The sequence below is a fragment of the Lonchura striata genome, chromosome 34 (assembly GCF_050655825.1).
Source record: "Lonchura striata isolate lonStrDom1 chromosome 34, ASM5065582v1, whole genome shotgun sequence".
Classification (NCBI taxonomy): domain Eukaryota; kingdom Metazoa; phylum Chordata; class Aves; order Passeriformes; family Estrildidae; genus Lonchura; species Lonchura striata.
In genome coordinates this window covers 3,909,430-3,926,829 of record NC_140736.1, presented here as the reverse complement: position 1 = coordinate 3,926,829, position 17,400 = coordinate 3,909,430, and positions in this window count along the sequence as shown.

Here is a 17,400-nt window from a genome sequence, read left to right as displayed (position 1 = left end):
AAATCCTAGCCTACTGGACAGAAAAATAAATTAATATTTCATCTAAAATATTAAGTGAGCTTGCCACAAATATAGGTAGTATCTGTCATGCAGTTCTGCAAAACAGAGCAGCTGCCACTAATTTACTTCTTCTAGCCCAAGGTCATAGTTGTGAAGAATTTGAAGGAATGTGCTGTATGAACTTATCTGATCACTCTACATCTATCCATAAGCAAATACGAAAATTGACCGAGCTAACTCAACAGTTAAAGGTAGAGGATAGATTAGGTTTAAAAAGATAGCTAAAAGGATTGGGGATCGGACCATAGTTAAGAGACATTATCAAATACGGCATAATAGTTCTAAGCATAATTGTGATACTTCTGTTTGTTTTGCCCTGTGTGTTTACTTGCTTGCAAGGCTTAATGCAGCAGCTTTTGCAGAAAATGCTGAATGCACACCTTCTTGTACAAAAGGAAAACGGGGGAGATGAAGAGAGCCTGACAGAGGAATGGTTGAACGACAAGGGACATGATACTGTAAAATTAACCCAAATAGGGAGGGCTACGTGACTGCTGCAAAGTTCGCATGGCCCTGAAGAATAGATGATGTGCAGAAAGCAGGATATTGAAACTGCTTGGTATGTAGAAGTAGATAGAAAAGAACAAAGGAGTACTAAGCTGTTCTAACTGCAAGGCCAGCTGGACAGGCATGTATCGATTATAAAGATACTTTTAAGATAATAGTACAAGTCACATAGCAACCAATCATGAGCTTGGCTTTTGCAATATGTATGAGCTAATTAACGAACATATATAAACTATGTAATCTGTTACAATAAACTGAGACTTGATGATCATGATATCATGAGTCTTGTCTCCCGCGGCATTTTCCTCTAACACCGTGCCAATGGAAGGCTTGGTGGGAAGGATGATCCAGGATCCATAGGCCTGGCAGCCTGAGCTTGCTGCTGGGGAAGGCCTTGGAGCAGATCCTCCTGAGTGCCATCCCATGGCATGTCAGGGAACCAGGGCATCTGTGGGAGGGTGGGAAAGGGACCGGGACAGGGACAGGGACAGGGACAGGGACCGGGACAGGGACAGGAACAGGGACAGGGACAGGGACAGGGACAGGGACAGGGACAGGGACAGGGACAGGGACAGGGACAGGAACAGCTGGGGGTCCTGGCGGGATGTTGAGGGCTTCTGTGTGGTGTTTGCAGGCTGTTGGTGTTGGAGGTGTGTTGGAGAATGAGTTGTCTGGGAGGTGAGAGGTCTAGGCTGGAATCTGAGTCAGTTTGAAGGCAGCATCTGTGGTTTGGCACAGCTTTGCTTATAGGGCCCAGAAAGAATATCTGTGACTGCTTTTGGTCATGGTCCTGATTCTGCTGCAAGGAACAAGAGGGGAGAGCTGTACTTTATTGGCCACTTAGATCTCTATTGCGGGGCACGGTTAACCATTTTGCCATCTACTCATTGTTGCCAGCAGTTGCTCCAGGTGTTTCTGCCAACAGCCCCTGCAGGCAGGAGCACAGTCCCCAGTGCCCCTGGGCTTTGGCTCCCTCTGGCACAGAAGCCCCCAGGGGCACAGGTCTCTGGGGCAGGAGACAGCACCAGCCCTGCCAGGGCTCGGGGGGGTGGCAGGTCTGCTTGGGCAGGGACTCTGCCTCACCTGCTGGTGTCAGCGCTCCCCGGGCCCCAGGGCTCAGAGCAGCATTCCTGCCCTGGCCCACACGTTCCTTGTCTGTGCCACACTTGCGGGTTTGGGATGGCCATGAGCCGGGATGTGTCCCAAGGAGGCCGTGCCAGCTTCTGTGGAAGGCCCTGTGCCCTTCCCAGCACGGCTGCGTCGGCAGCCCTGGGGGCTCCTTCTGCTGCCCTGAGCCCGCAGAGCAGGGCAGCGTTTGCTGATGGTTTGAGCCCTTCCTAAAGATCCTGTTGGGCTGTCTCAGACACTTGAGGCCAGGGATTCCTTCCAACCTGGGCCACTTTGGGTGGGCAGGGGGCAGCCCCAGCGCAGGGGCAGTGTGTGCAAGGGCCCTTTGTGACACATGCAGCATGGAATGGAGCCCGGCGTCCAAGGGCCCTTGCTGACACGGTGCAGCATGGAATGGAGCCCGGTGTCCAAGGGCCCTTTGTGACACATGCTGACATAGGAGCTGGAAGTGGCAAGAGCACGCCACAGTGCTCAGAGCAGGCGAAGGGACAGGACGGGACAGAGCGGTGCCGTGAGGAGTCCCCGCACAGCGCGCTCGTTCCTGTCCGACCCGGAGCTTTTCTGAGGCATTATTCCTGCAGCTGACCTCGAGGCCAGACCACAGGACTCAGTAACCTGCGGCCTTCCAAGACTTCAATTCTGCAGGTGCCCTTGAGGGCAGAGCGTGGGACTTGGTACCCCAGAGTTTTCCAAGGCATCTCTCCTGAGGGTAGCCAGAAATCCAGTCAGTGACATGGGGCAGGGAGCCCTGAGAGTGCCCAAGCTGACCTGGATGGAGGAGGAAGAAGGTGACCCTGCAGCTGCCCCAGCACAGGAGACTGAAGAGGTGGTGCTGTTCCATCCACCACAGAAGGGTGAGTGGCAGAGCAAGGCTGCAAGGCCGGTGCCTTCAGCCAGCTTGGCCCAATCCCATCCCATCCCATCCCATCCCATCCCATCCCATCCCGTCACATCCCATCCCGTCACATCCCATACTCTGGTGACATGTCCATGGACAGGACGGAAGAGGGGCCCGGGCAGTGTTGCCTTCATGGGAGGCAAGGGCGACCTGGTTGCAAGGAACAGCACGGCAGCCCAGTCTCCCCTGGTCCACTCGGGCTAACGACACACGCAGGCACCAGTGTGGTGGACGGTCGAAAAGCCTTTATTATCTTATCTCATGGGTTTAAATAGTCTTGGGGGACTCTGCTACGTCACGGGGGGTTGGCAGGGTCTCTAGGGTTAGTCAGGAGTGGAAAACTACTGGGTTAGGTGTGGTTACATTCTTTGGGGTAATGGATAACATGTTGCAGGGTGAGAGGGGGATGGGGGTCTTTCTTTCTGTCACATCCCGAAATCTTCCGTTCGCCTGTCCCTAGCTACTACATCTCTCCCCTCCTTTTTATAAATAAAATGAGGTAGTTGTAGATATAGGCACTGGAGTGAGGTACAAACTTGTAACTTGGTAAGGAAAAAAGGGGTTTGGTAAACCTGAGTAATTCTCGCAAGGTGAGTTTCGAAGGCTTTTGCAACTGACTGTGTTCGCAGTTTTTGGTTTACAGCATTTGTTGCTGTCCCACGAACAGAATGTTCGCCCGTTCTAGACGGGCCTGAACAAACGAGACTAGCTTGTTTAGCAGGCATGGTCTTATGGTAACAGCTAAAAGCAGTATTGCCAGTGGACCTACCAGGGCGGAAATTAAAGTGGTGAGCTAAGGTGATTGATTGAACCAGGATTCGAACTAGCTCTGCTGGGTTTCCCTGTCTCTCTTTCTCTGAGCCAGTCTATCTTGGAGTTCTGCCATGGAGTTTTTAACGACTCCTGTATGATCTGTATAAAAGCAGCATTCCTCTTTTAAAGCTGCACACAGTCCTTCTTGTTGCATGAACAAGAGGTCTAGTCCTCGCTTATTCTGTAAAATTATTTCTGAAAGCAAAGAGACTGATTTTTCTAGATAGGAGATGGATTTCTTGATCTTCTACAGGTCTTCGTTGATGGTCATTTGTAGCTGAGAGAGTCCGTGCTGTTGGGTTGCGATGGCTGAGACACTCGTGGCTGTGCTAGCTGCTCTCAGGCCGAGCAGCATTGCGATAGTTATACCTGTGATTATTTCTCTTTTGTGGAGTTTGTCAGGTTCTTTGAAAAGGTGGTACACTTCTTTATCTGAGTGGTACAGGACCTTAGGAACAATCAGAACTTGGACACAGAAGTCGATAGAGTCATTAAATTTGGCAAGGAACACACAAGGACTCACTCCGGATCGCTGGCAAACCCACATTCTAGATGCGGATGGGACCACCTACTTATTGGTCTTTCTGTTGGGCTTGACAACTTTAGTGCAGAAGTTGCTTTTTTGCTTTGCTAAAGTTGCATTGCCAAAACATTTGCCCTGTCCTGTGATTTGACTCAGGGTGATTCTTCTGCGGGGAGTGTCCCATCTGCACTGGTGGGGGGCATCGGCTGTGGAGTAACTGAAGGGGGTGTTTAAAGCAATGCCTTCGTAGAAAGGGGGTTTAACATTATAACAAAGCTAACAGGAGTTAGTCAGGTTCGGTTTGGTTTCGTTTAGGGTTAGAAAGGTAGCTTTTAGTATACGAAAGTTTGGGTTTGGATCGGACTTGGCTGTGCAGCTTATCTGGAAGGCATCTGTATGGCTAGCCGGGGTGTCGGTGACTTTTGGGGCCAAGGTTTTGGGGTGGGTTGTGTTTTTTTCTTTTTTGTATGAAGCGTTATAGCTACTAATTGGGTGCTTTTCCAAGCTCGGGACGGCTTTTTCACTCCGTTCACTGGGGGGACTTCTTTGCATTGCCAGTGTCGGGGCTACAGTGCTTGGGGAAAAATCGAGCAGTGTGCTCCTGTGTCTGCCTAAAACTGAAGCCCTATGACGTGGGGGTCCTGACTGCCATAAAGGCAGCACGTCCCCCACACCTTCGGGGACTCTTTTCCTATTTTCATGGCCAGGGCTACCCAGGGGTCCCGTTCTGGGGCGTCTCTTGCTGACTCTGCGGCACGGGCGCTGCTTGCGGTGGTAGTGGGTACGAAGGTACCGCAGGCTGTGTTGTGAAATTTGCTGGTGAGGGTACGAAGCTGGCTGCCTCCTGTGGGGGTATGGGGTATAAGGGCACCCCGTCTCACTGGGGGTTGGCATAGATGGGCTGCCTTGCATTCGCGGCGGGAGGAGGCTGAGTGCAGCCCGCACTCCCCTTCTCTCTCCTGTTTCCCTGGGGCTGGGACCTGCAGTCTTTGGTGAGGTGCCCCTTCTTCCCGCAGCCCCAACAGGCTCTTCTCGGGCGTGTTTGGGGTGGAGGCGCCGCGGCGGGCTGCCATGCCGGCTGGGGACCATTCAGCGCAGGCTATTTTTATTTCTCCCCAGTCGGTAAACTGGGCTGGTTCGTATTGTGGCTGCTTTTCCGTGCGGCTTAAAGCTTTACTCGGTTTTGTTTTAAATTGCGTTGGCTCTGTTTCCTCCGTCTCAGAGTCCCAGCCGGCTTCCGTCAGCTCTTCTGAGCTGCCGGAGCTGCTGTCGGACTCCGAGTCGGAAGTCGAATGCCAGCAAACTTCCGGGGCTCGGTGCCGTTTTGTGCGGCTCCGACCCCGCTCCTCCCCCCGGGGGTGGCACTGCTGCCGCCCCCGGGCTCGCCCTGCCTCCTGCAGGGGGGGGTTTCTCCCTTACATGGTAGTGGCTTCAGGCGCGGCTGCCAATTGGCTCCGAGCCCTCTGCCGCTCTCCTCCTCTTTCTCCCGCACACGCACATTACAAAACTCCGCGCCTCTGGGCTCTTCGAGCCAAGACTGCCCACGCCCCGCCCCTCCCCTTGGCTGCCGGTGCCATTTTCAAAGGGATACGGGGGCGGCATGGGTAGGATCTCCTCCCGATCCACGGCCTCCGCGCCTCTGGCTTCCCCCGCCAGCCTCCGCCAACAGAACCCCGCGCGCCGCTGCACTTCTGGCAGCGGGCCAGCGACCAGCGGCGGTGGGGCGGATGGCGAAGCCGCGGATTTTTGGGAAGGTTCTGTGGGGGGATTTGAACTCTGGTCCGGGGAGGGGGGGTGATGCGCTGGGCCCCCCCGGATCCCCGCTCCCGCGCGGATTACCCTCAGGGGCGGTTTGCGTTGCCGCTCCTACGCCTAGCTTGGGTGTAACTAATAAACACGTACGCGCTGCTCTCCATGTCTCTTGCTCTTCTATTGCTTTGCGTAGGGCTTTCTCGACTTTGCCCCATGCCTTAAGGCATTTGCCGCTGCCTGAGGATTTCATGTCCTCGGCCAGCAAGGCTGTGCATTTTTCCCATATTTCTGGATGCAAAACCTCCACAGGGCGTTCAATTGCCCCAAGCTCAAGCAGCCTTGCTATAGCAAGATAAAAGTCTTTGGGCTTAGACTCAATTCCCCATTGCTTATGAACCTCACTTACGACCCTGGCGATGGCGTCTATGACGATCGTGGGTCCGGGGACGTCTCCCCCGCCGAGAACACGGTTTCACCGGTTTGGCCGCTGCTCTTGTCCAGGTGACACCCGCTACCCGAGCGAATTTTTCCCGGGTTTCGGCACCAGATATCTTCCCTTCATGGGAGGCAAGGGCGACCTGGTTGCAAGGAACAGCACGGCAGCCCAGTCTCCCCTGGTCCACTCGGGCTAACGACACACGCAGGACACCAATGTGGTGGACGGTCGAAAAGCCTTTATTATCTTATCTCATGGGTTTAAATAGTCTTCAGGGACTCTGCTACATCGGGGGGGTTGGCAGGGTCTCTAGGGTTAGTCAGGAGTGGAAAACTACTGGGTTAGGTGTGGTTACATTCTTTGGGGTAATGGATAACATGTTGCAGGGTGAGAGGGGGATGGGGGTCTTTCTTTCTGTCACATCCCGAAATCTTCCGTTCGCCTGTCCCTATCTACTACAGGGCAGACACCCCGCAGTGGCCGTGCTCCATCCACCTGGGGCATCCCGGGGCTGTCCCTGCCTGGGCAGCGCAGGGCTGGGCTGTGTTCTCCGGCCTCTCCCGCAGCCCCTCAGCTCGGGCTGCACTCGCTCTTTGCCAGGTGCAGCCCTGGACCAGACACAAGAGCAGGAACCCGCCCTTGGCCGCTTCCACAGAACAGCGCAGGTACCTGCAGCCATCCCCACCTGCGCTGGGCCTGCTGGCACTGCTCAGCCCAGCAGCACACCTGCAGCACTCCATGGCTTCTTGCCCTTCTCCTACAGCTCGTTTGCAAATTCATCCAGAGAATTTGGCAGGATGAGACCAGCGCCATGGGCCCTGGGCTCAGAGCATACTCAGAGCTCCTGGGACATGAGACCAGTGCCACCCTGCTGGATTTGCTTGTGCAGAGGGGTGTTTCCAGAGCAGAGCAAGTAGGCAGCTGTGGCCAGGCTTCAATTCCCCCATGAGTCACACAGCTTCCCAAGCCACAGTGCTGGGCCCTGTGAGCCTTTGAGGCCATCGCAGTGCGGTGGGAAGGGAAGCACTTCTCTGGGGACACTGGGAACACTGCTCCCTCTGGCAGCTTTCGAAGTCTCCCTGTGCCTTCTCCAGGAGCCCACCATGGTGAGGTACATCCACCAGTGGCTCATGGCCAATGATTCTGTGGAGCACAGGCTGGACAACGCCCTGCTGTATCTCACAGAAGCACAGCCAAATGATGAGGTAATGACACTCCTGCGTGTGGCCCCATTGTGTGACAGGTATGGGGCCCACCTGCCCAGAGGGCTCAGGGCTCCCCAGCCCATCAGCCTGCACAGCCTGTCCCAGGTGTCTGACCAACAGAGAGTCCCAGGGCCCTCTGGCTGCTCCCTTTCCCAGCCCTGGCATGTCAGCCCCGATCTTGCTACCATGCTCCCTCGCTGCCCCTCAGGGGCCTGTCCCCACAGGGCTGGGCTGCCTGAGTGCAGCTGGAGAGGGGCAGTGGGCAAAGGCAGAGCCGTCAGTCAACCCAGGCCCCTAGAGATGCCCAGGCCACGGTGTGTGTCTGAGATCCCCTGAGACGGAGCTCTAACCCCGCAGAGCTGCTTTGACCATGTGGAAGAGCATCATGTGCACGCCCTGGACTGCAGAGCTGGCACAGCAGATACTCCTGGATGTGCTGGGGAGCTGGCCAGAGCACAGCACGTGCACCTCCGATGGGGACAAAAAAGGTGTCTTTACTCTGGCTGTGAGTTTCTGCCTTTGCTTTCCCCAAGGCCACCTCTCAAGCAGTTCTCCATCCTCCTTCCCCCACTGCATCTCCCTGCCTCAGGCACTGGCCTGAAACCTGGCCTCGGGGCAGCTCCAGGGCCACCAGGCCCGGTGCTCCCCCTGCGTCTCTCCGGGCCTCTCCCTGCCACGCTCGGGCTCTGCCACATGGACACCTCAGCACTGAGTGCTGTCTCAGGGGGCTTTGTCCTTTGCAGGCAACTGTGGTGATATGGAAGATCCTCCAGGAGCCCTGTGTCCCAGATATAGTGATGGAGCATTTCCCACAGTTATTTTTGCATCTGCTCTTCCAAGTGTTCTTCAGCACCAAAGAGATGCCAGAGGAGGTCGATACCTTCTGGAAGGGATGCCAGGAAGAACACGGCCTTGCCACCAGCCCCAAATAGTGCTCCATCCCAGTCCTTCTGTCCCTGCCACACAGCCAGGGCAGAAGCCAGTGTTCCCAGTGTGACCCGGGCTTTGCTCTGCACTCAGGTTTGCAGTGAGGACCCTGAAGTCCCTGCTGTGCCAAATGGACTATGAGGATGTGGTGGTGTCAATGGAACGCAAGCGTGGCTGGGACACACTGCTCTGTGCTGACACCCACCATTATGCCGTGGGTCTGCTGGCCAGGTGAGACCCCCTTCTCCCCATTGCTCCCGGCATTTGTGCTCTGTGTATGGGGTATCCCACTCAGTCCCCGTGGCTGTGGGCCAGAGGGACGAGGGACGGCCAAGCAGACTGGGAAAGGCTGGGAGAGGAGGGTGCCCAGTAGCAGCCACATCTCCAAGGGCCCAGGTCCCCCTGCAGGGTGGGGGGTAAAGACAAGAACTCCGTCAGTCTGGCCTGGGAGGGGCTTCCCCCCACCCTGGCTCAGGGTCATAGTGTCATAGGAGCAGGCCCCCAGCCGGGTAATCATTATTACTGACTCCATGTATTGCAGAAGTCTGATCAATAATTAACTTTTTTTAGGAAACCCATTGTTCTTATAGATAGTTATGATATAGGTAGATTTAATTGGTTTTCTAGTCTAAATACTATCACCATTAGATAATTAAGAAAGCACCCTTTGGTAGACAAATCTCCATAACATATACCACATGTTCAAAATACCAGTTTCAGCATGTTAAGATAAGAATGTTTTTTCTTTCTTTCGTCTGATCTTCTCAGACTTTCTCAGGCGATGCCTGGGAAAGTTGTCTGTTTCTCTCTGAGGCCAGAGAGCTGCTGCCACATCTTAGTGCCATTTTCCTCCTTGCAGAGAGATGTGCAATGAATCCACCTGCTTGTGCAAAATCATCTCATGCTGTCTCCTTGAGTTTCTCAGCAAAGAGATGCTGTACTGGCACTTCCCTGCCCTGGCATTCCTTGTGGAGGTGAGTCTGAAGGCCAGCGCTGCCTCCCAGCTCTCTGCCCTCTCGCAGCCTCAGCTGCCTGGGACGGTGCCCACGCCCTGTGCTGCTGCCTGGTCCCCGCCCTGTGCGGTTCTGGGCTCCTGCCGGCCGGGTCCCCTGTCACTGCCCTGTGCCTTTCAGGTCCTGCATTGCCTGGACTTGAGAGCATGCAGTGACAGCATCATGGATCTCTTGTCGAGGCACTTGCTGAGTGAGCGCACAGAGATGCGCCGCCAGGTTCTGAGGGCCCTCCTCTTGCTCAGGGATAATCCCTCGCTGGTAAGGAGGGGCAGCAGCTGAAGCCGTGCAGGCAGCGTGGGGCTGGGGAACGCAGTCGCTGGAACTTGGCTGGGCTTCAGGCACTGGGGCAGCCGCTCCCAGCTCTCCTGCCTCCCACTTCAGCTGCCCGAGGGCTGCGGGACAGGCCTTTGGCCTCTGGGCACTGTGGCAGCAGGGTGGCCTTTCGCACACTTTTGTTCCAAACAGCCCAAAAGAATGTGGAGCCTGACCGAAAGCCTCGGGAAGCTCCTGCAGGAAAATGATAGTGATATGGTCAGGATGGCCATTGTTCTACTTAGTGATTTGTTCCTGGTTAATCACCCCCCAATACCCAGCCCCATTGCCCTGCAGCTGGCTAAGGTGCTCCTGCCACTCTTTGACCATGTAAGGCTCTGTGCCCTCAGCCACGGCCACTGGCTGCTGCCCAGACACTTGGTGCCCTGTGGAGATGCAGGCCTGCGCCAACGTGGGCCAGAATCAGCTGATGCCAAGGTCTTGTTTACTTCCTGTTCCAAAGGATGATATCCACGTGCAGCAGCTCTCCATGTTTGTCTTTCGAACCTTGCTGTCCGCTGTAGCAGAAGGAAAAAAGCCCCTGATGACACAAGTGTGTAAGAGCCTGCTGCCACTCTTCTTCCACTGCCATGAAGATAATTAGTGTGTGGCAGAGGTGAGGACACCTGGGCTGCTGCTGTTCCCCTGGGAGGGGGCTGGGCTGCCTCCTGCCCTGGCGCCTTGCGGGCTGCAGCCTCCTCCTGGCCCTGGCACAGGGATGCTGATCCTGGGCCCTGGGCTGTGGGGCCATTTCCGTGTCTCTACTGCTCTCCAGTCTTCTCAGGAAACCCTGCTTTGTTTGGCCAAATTTCTGAATAGGAGAGACCTTGAAAAATCTGTAAAGAAGGAGAAACTGTGGAGGTTCATTAAGATCCTGGTAAGGAGGGCCGGGAAGCTGCAGCCCCAGCCTGGAGCAGCCCCTGAGCGCGGTGCTCGGTGTGCGGGCTGGCAGCTGTGCCCCTGCCTGCTGCTGCAGCCCGAGGCCGCGCGGGCTCTGCTCCAGGCTGTGATGTCAGTGTCACATCACAGACATGTCAGTGTGACATCACAGAGATGACCGTGTGACATCACAGAGAGCTTCATGGTATCATAGAGATGTCAGTGTCACATCACAGAGAGCTGTGTGAAATCACAGAGATGTCTCTGTGACATCACAGGAGCTTGCATGACATCACAAAGATGTAAGTGTGACATCACAGACAGCTGTCTGTGTGACATCACAGACATGGCATTGTGACATCACAGAGATGTCAATGTGACATCACAGAGAGCTGTGTGACTTCACAGGGATGTCAGAGTGACATCAAAAAGATGTCTAGGTGACATCAAGTGGAGCTTGTGTGACATCACAAAGATGACCTTGTGACATGACAGAGAACAGTGTGACATGACAGAGAGTTGTGTGACATCAAAGAGATGTCCGTGTGACATCACAAAAAGCTGTGTGACATCACAGAAATGTCACTGTGACATCACAGATGTGACCGCATGACATGACAGAGAGCTGTGTGACATCAAATGGATGCCAATGTGATATCACAGTATTTTGTGTGACATCACGGATATGACAGTGTTACATCACAGAGATGTCAATGTGACATCAAAGAGAGTTGTGTGACATCAGAGAGATGCCTGTGTGACATCACAAAATACTGTGTGACATCACAGAGATGACTGTGTGACATCACAGGAGGTTGTGTGACATCACTGAGATCTCAGTGTGACATAACAGAGATGACCGTGTGACATCACAGAGAGCTGTGTGACATCACAGTGAGTCAATGTGACATCACAGAGATGTCCATGTGACATCACAGATATCTGTGTGACATCACAAATAGCTCTGTGACATCATAGAGATCTCCATGTGACATCACAGAAATGTCTCTGTGACATCACAGGAGGTTGTGTGACATCACAAAGGTGTCCATGTGACATCACAGAGAGTGGTGTGACATCACAGAGATGTCATTATGACATCACAGAGTGTGTAACATCACAGGGAAGTCAATGTGACATCACAGAGAGCTGTGTGACATCACAGAGATGTCAGTGTGACATCACAGAGATGTCATCTTGACATCACAGAGATGTCAGTGTGACATCACAGGAGGTTGTGTGACATCACAGAGATGTCAGTGTAACCTCACAGAGAGCTTTGTGACATCACAGGCTTAGTGTGAAATCACAGAGAGCTGTGCCACGTCACAAAGGTTTCAGTGTGACATCATAGAGATATCATTGTGACATCATAGGAGGTTGTATGACATCACTTAGATGACCGTGTGGCATCACAGAGAGCTGTGTGACATCACAGAGATGTCAGAGTCACCTCACACAGATGTCTTTGTGACATCAAGTGGAGATTGTGTGACATCACAAAGATGACCTTGTGACATGACAGAGAGCAGTGTGACATCACAGAGATGTCCATGTGACATCACAAAAAGCTGTGTGACATCACAGAGAGCTATGTGACATTAAAGACAGTTGTGTGACATCACAGAAATGACAGAGTGACATCAAAGAGAGTTGTGTGACATCAGAGAGATGTCTGTGTGACCTCACAAAAAGCTGTGTGACATCACAGGGATGATTGTGTGACATCAAAGAGAGTTGTGTGACATCACAGAGATGTCCGTGTGACATCACAGAGAGCTGTCTGACATTAGAGAGATGTCAGTGTGACATCACAAAAATGTCTCTGTGACATCAGAGGAGGATGTGTGAGAGCACAGCGATCACATAGAGCTTCGTGGCGTCACAGAGTTGTCTGTGTACATCACGAGATATTGTGACATCAGAAAGATGTCCCTGTGAAATCACAGAGAGCTGTGTGACATCACAGAGATGTCAGTGTGACATCACAGGAAGTTGTATGATATCACAGAAATGTTTGTGGGACATCACAGAGGGCTTTGTGACATCACATAGCTGTCACTGTGACATCACAAACAGCTATGTGACCTCACAGTTTCAGTGTGACATCACAGAGATGTCCGTATGACATCACAGAGAGGCCGAAGGCCTTTCCAAAAGCACTGGGGCAGGTGAGGCAGGAGAGCTGGGAGCAGCTGCCTCAGCTCCTGAAGCCCTGCCAGCCCAAGGGGCTGCTTTGCCCAGCGCAGCTTCAGCCACTGCCCCCTTCTCACCATCCAAGGATCCTTGGTGAGCACTGTGAGACCTCAGTCAGGCTCCACATTCTTTTGGGCTGTTTGGAACAAAAGTGTGCGAAAGGCCACCCTGCTGCCACAGGGCCCAGAGGCCACAGGCCTGTCCCGCAGCACTCGGGCAGCTGAAGTGGGAGGCAGGAGAGCTGGGAGCGGCTGCCCCAGTGCCTGAAGCCCAGCCAAGTTCCAGCGACTGCGTTCCCCAGCCCCACGCTGCCTGCACGGCTTCAGCTGCTGCCCCTCCTTACCAGCGAGGGATTATCCCTGAGCAAGAGGAGGGCCCACAGAACCTGGCGGCGCATCTCTGTGCGCTCACTCAGCAAGTGCCTCGACAAGAGATCCATGATGCTGTCACTGCATGCTCTCAAGTCCAGGCAATGCAGGACCTGAAAGGCACAGGGCAGTGACAGGGGACCCGGCCGGCAGGAGCCCAGAACTGCACAGGGCGGGGACCAGGCAGCAGCACAGGGCGTGGGCACCGTCCCAGGCAGCTGCGGCTGCGAGAGGGCAGAGAGCTGGGAGGCAGCGCCAGCCTTCAGACTCACCTCCACAAGGAATGCCAGGGCAGGGAAGTGCCAGTACAGCATCTCTTTGCTGAGAAACTCAAGGAGACATCATGAGATGCTTTTGCACAAGCAGGTGGATTCATTGCGCATCTCTCTGCAAGGAGGAAAATGGCACTAAGATGTGGCAGCAGCTCTCTGGCCTCAGAGAGAAACAGACAACTTTCCCAGGCATCGCCTGAGAAAGTCTGAGAAGATCAGAGGAAAGAATGAAAATCATTCTTATCTTAACATGCTGCAACTGGTATTGTGAACATATGGAATATGTTACGGAGATTTGTCTACCAAAGGGTGCTTTCTTAATTATCTAATGGTGATAGTATTTATACTAGAAAACCAATTAAATCTACCTATATCATAACTATCTATAAGAACAATGGGTTTCCTAATAAAGTTAATTATTAATCATACTTCTGCAATACATGGAGTCAGTGATAATGATTACCCGGCTGGTAGCCCGCTCCTACGACACTAAGACCCTGAGCCGGGGGGGGAAGCCCCTCCCAGGCCAGACTGACGCAGTTCTTGTCTTTACCCCCCACCCTGCAGGGGGACCTGGGCCCTTGGAGATGAGGCTGCTACTGGGCACCCTCCTCTCCCAGCCTTTCCCAGTCTGCTTGGCTGTCCCTCGTCCCTCTGGCCCACAGCCACGGGGACTGAGTGGGATACCCCAGACACAGAGCACAAATGCAGGGAGCAATGGGGAGAAGGGGGTCTCACCTGGCCAGCAGATCCACGGCATAATGGTGGGTGTCAGCACAGAGCAGTGTGTCCCAGCCATGCTTGCGTTTCATTGACACCACCAGATCCTCATAGTCCATTTGGCACAGCAGGGACTTCAGGGTCCTCACTGCAAACCTGAGTGCAGATCAAAGCCCGGGTCACACTGGGAACACTGGCTCCTGCCCTGGCTGTGTGGCAGGGACAGAAGGACTGGGATGGAGCACTATTTGGGGCTGGTGGCAAGGCCATGTTCTTCCTGGCATCCCTTCCAGAAGGTATCGACCTCCTCTGGCATCTCTTTGGTGCTGAAGAACACTTGGAAGAGCAGATGCAAAAATAATTGTGGGAAATGCACCATCACTATAACTGGGACACAATACTCCTGGAGGATCTTCCATATCACCACAGTTGCCTGCAAAGGACAAAGCCCCCTGAGACAGCGCTCAGTGCTGAGGTGTTCGGGTGGCAGGGCCCGAGCACGGGAGGGAGAGGCCCAGAGAGACACAGGGGGAGCACCGGGCCTGGTGGCCCTGGAGCTGCCCCGAGGCCAGGTTTCGGCCAAGTGCCTGAGGCAGGGAGACACCGTGGGGGAAGGAGGATGGAGAGCTGCTGGAGAGGTGGCCTTGGGGCCAGCAAAGGCCACTGGCAGAAACTCACAGCCAGGACAAAGACACCCATTTTGTCCCCATCGGAGGTGCACGTGCTGTGCTCTGGCCAGCTCCCCAGCACATCCAGGAGTATCTGCTGTGCCAGCTCTGCAGTCCAGGGCGTGCACATGATGCTCTTCCACATGGCCATGGCAGCTCTGCAGGGTTAGAGCTCCGTCTCAGGGGATCTCAGACACAGCACCGTGGCCTGGGCATCTCTAGGGGCCCGGGCTGACTGACGGCTCTGTCTTTTCCCACTGCCCCTCTCCAGCAGCAGTCAGACAGCCCAGCCCTGTGGGGACAGGCCCCTGAGGGGCAGCGAGGGCGCATGGTAGCAAGATCGAGGCTGACGTGCCAGGGCTGGGAAAGGGAGCAGCCAGAGGGCCCTGGGACTCTCTGTTGGTCAGACACCTGGGACAGGCTGTGCAGGCTGATGGGCTGGGGAGCCCTGAGCCCTCTGGGCAGGTGGGCCCCATACCTGTCACAGGATGGGGCCACACGCAGGAGTGTCATTACTGCGTCATTTGGCTGTGCTTCTGTGAGATACAGCAGGGCGTTGTCCAGCCTATGCTCAGCAGAATCATTGGCCATGAGCCACTGGTGGATGTACCTCACCATGGCGGGCACCTGGAGAAGGCACAGGGAGACTTGGAAAGCTGCCAGAGGGAGCAGTGTTCCCAGTGTCCCCAGAGAAGTGCTTCCCTTCCCGCCGCACTGCGATGGCCTCAAAGGCTCACAGGGGCCAGCACTGTGGCTTGGGAAGCCGTGTGACTCATGGGGGAATTGAAGCCTGGCCACAGCTGCCTACTTGCTCTGCTCTGGAAACACCCCTCTGCACAAGCAAATCCAGCAGGGTGGCACTGGTCTCATGTCCCAGGAGCTCTGAGTATGCTCTGAGCCCAGGGCCCATGGCGCTGGTCTCATCCTGCCAAATTCTCTTGATGAATTTGCAAACGAGCTGTAGGAGAAGGGCAAGAATCCACGGAGTGCTGCAGGTGTGCTGCTGGGCTGAGCAGTGCCAGCAGGCCCAGCGCAGGTGGGGATGGCTGCAGGTACCTGCGCTGTTCTGTGGAAGCGGCCAAGGGCGGGTTCCTGCTCTTGTGTCTGGTCCAGGGCTGCACCTGGCAAAGAGCGAGCGCAGCCCAAGCTGAGGGGCTGCGGGAGAGGCCGGAGAACACAGCCCAGCCCTGCGCTGCCCAGGCAGGGACAGCCCCGGGATGCCCCAGGTGGATGGAGCACGGCCACTGTGGGGTGTCTGCCCTGTAGTAGATAGGGACAGGCGAACGGAAGATTTCGGGATGTGACAGAAAGAAAGACCCCCATCCCCCTCTCACCCTGCAACATGTTATCCATTACCCCAAAGAATGTAACCACACCTAACCCAGTAGTTTTCCACTCCTGACTAACCCTAGAGACCCTGCCAACCACCCCTGACGTAGCAGAGTCCCCCAAGACTATTTAAACCCATGAGATAAGATAATAAAGGCTTTTCAACCGTCCACCATATTGGTGTCCTGCGTGTGTCGTTAGCCCGAGTGGACCAGGGGAGACTGGGCTGCCGTGCTGTTCCTTGCAACCAGGTCGCCCTTGCCTCCCATGAAGGGAAGATATCTGGTGCCGAAACCCGGGAAAAATTCGCTCGGGTAGCGGGTGTCACCTGGACAAGAGCAGCGGCCAAAACGGTGAAACCATGTTCTCGGCGGGGGAGACGTCCCCGGACCCACGATCGTCATAGACGCCATCGCCAGGGTCATAAGTGAGGTTCATAAGCAATGGGGAATTGAGTCTAAGCCCAAAGACTTTTATCTTGCTATAGCAAGGCTGCTTGAGCTTGGGGCAATTGAACGCCCTGTGGAGGTTTTGCATCCAGAAATATGGGAAAAATGCACAGCCATGCTGGCCGAGGACACGAAATCCTCAGGCAGCGGCAAATGCCTTAAGGCATGGGGCAAAGTCGAGAAAGCCCTACGCAAAGCAATAGAAGAGCAAGAGACATGGAGAGCAGCGCGTACGTGTTTATTAGTTACACCCAAGCTAGGCGTAGGAGCGGCAACGCAAACCGCCCCTGAGGGTAATCCGCCCGGGAGCGGGGATCCGGGGGGGCCCAGCGCGTCACCCCCCCTCCCCAGACCAGAGCCCAAATCCCCCCACAGAACCTTCCCAAAAATCCGCGGCTTCCCCATCCACCCCACCGCCGCCGGTCAGTGGCCCGCTGCCAGAAGTGCAGTGGCGCGCGGGGTTCTGTTGGCGGAGGCTGGCGGGGGAAGCCAGAGGCGCGGAGGCCGTGGCTCTGGAGGAGATCCTACCCACGCCACCTCCATACCCCTTTGAAAATGGCACCGGCAGCCAAGGGGAGGGGCGGGGCGCGGGCAGTCTCGGCGCGAAGAGCCCAGAGGCGCGGAGTTTTGCTAATGCGCGTGTGCGGGAGAAAGAGAAGGAGAGCGGCAGAGGGCTCGGAGCCAATTGGCAGCCGCGCCTGACGCCACTACCATGTAAGGGAGAAACCCCCCCCTGCAGGAGGCAGGGCGAGCCCGGGGGCGGCAGCAGTGCCACCCCCGGGGGGAGGAGCGGGGTCGGAGCCGCACAAAACGGCACCGAGCCCCGGAAGTGCGCTGGCATTCGACTTCCGACTCGGAGTCCGACAGCAGCTCCGGCAGCTCAGAAGAGCTGACGGAAGCCGGCTGGGACTCTGAGACGGAGGAAACAGAGCCAACGCAATTTAA